Source organism: Austrofundulus limnaeus, unplaced genomic scaffold (assembly GCF_001266775.1).
Source record: "Austrofundulus limnaeus strain Quisiro unplaced genomic scaffold, Austrofundulus_limnaeus-1.0 Scaffold530, whole genome shotgun sequence".
NCBI lineage: Eukaryota > Metazoa > Chordata > Actinopteri > Cyprinodontiformes > Rivulidae > Austrofundulus > Austrofundulus limnaeus.
The window spans coordinates 262166-263533 of record NW_013952932.1 but is presented as its reverse complement, the minus strand read 5'-3'; positions in this window follow the sequence as shown (position 1 = coordinate 263533).

The window sequence follows — 1368 nt, the reverse complement described above, 5'->3', positions numbered from 1 at the left end:
ATGTATGGGGAGTGTCATCTGTCGTCCAGTCATCATCTCGAAGGGAGAGATGTCTGTGGATTTGTGTGGAGTGGCCCTGATGGCCATGAGGACKAGGGGAAGTTTCACATCCCAGTCCTTGTGGTTTGCGGCTACGTAKTTCTTTAAAATACTTACCACAGTTCTGTTTGCTCTCTCTACTTGGCCTGATGCCTGTGGGTGGTAGCCAATATGGAAGTTGGCTTAAACGCCTAACGTCTTCCCAAGTTCTTGCATAAATTCAGCTGTGAAATGTGTCCCTCGATCTGAATTTACCCTAATGGGCAGTCCAAACCTTGAGAACACATGGTTCATTAACAACGTAGCAGTGGTTTGTACTGTGTCATTTGGAGCTGGTAGACATTCAACCTATTTTGTGAACGTGCAAGTCACGGTGAGAAAATATTTATTTCCTCTAGCAGATTTAGTGATAGGTCCAACCCAGTCGATCTGCAGGTCAGACCATGGGAATGTAATCCCTCTGTTCTGCAGTGGTGCTCTGTGGAGTGGTCTGCTCGGTTGGAACTGGCCGCACACCAGGCACCCTTCAACATAATCTTTTACATACTTCTTCATCCCAGGCCAGTAGGCGATCTGTTTCAATGCCTTGTGTGTGGCCTTATGTCCCTTATGTCCTGCGGATGGAAGGTCATGGGCATGAACTAAAATCACTCCCCTGCGGTCATGAGGAACCACGAACACAGGTGAAGACTCTTTCTCATGAGAATAAGTTAGGATGCCTTTGATTAGTTTCAGCTGTTTGCGTGACTGATAGAGGGATTTTAGGTCTGGATTGGAGTCCAATGCCCCTTTTGATGATTTTTGTCTGGGTCAGTCAAGTACAGTACCATGGAGTTGATAGCATGATCTAACTCCTGTAGCTGTATGATGTCGGGGTCAGTCAGCATAAGTCGTACAGAGACTGTGTTTTCAGCTGGTTTAGCTGCAGCTTGTGCACGTGTCATAGCTGATACCTCGACAGTGGGCCGAGATTTTTGAGCTTTGACTAACCAGGAGGGGTCAAAGGACCATGAGGTGCTGTCTACGGCTCCACTCTTGGCTAGTGAGTCTGCAAAGTCATTGTAGTGCTTGTCATCGCCCGGGACTCGTGAGTGTCCTGGAACTTTCTTCCAGTAAATCTGTAGGTCATGTGAGGTCACCAAGTGATCACATGCCKTGAAAAGCTCTTTGTGCTTAACTGCCTTCTTGTTGCTGGTGAGGAAACCGTTCACTTTCCACTGAGCCAGATGACATGAGAAGCTTAGGAGAGCATAGTTTGAGTCAGTGCAGATGACTAGTGTCTGGATCGAGCGTTCAACTGCTATCTGGAGGGTTACTAGTGTCAAGAGA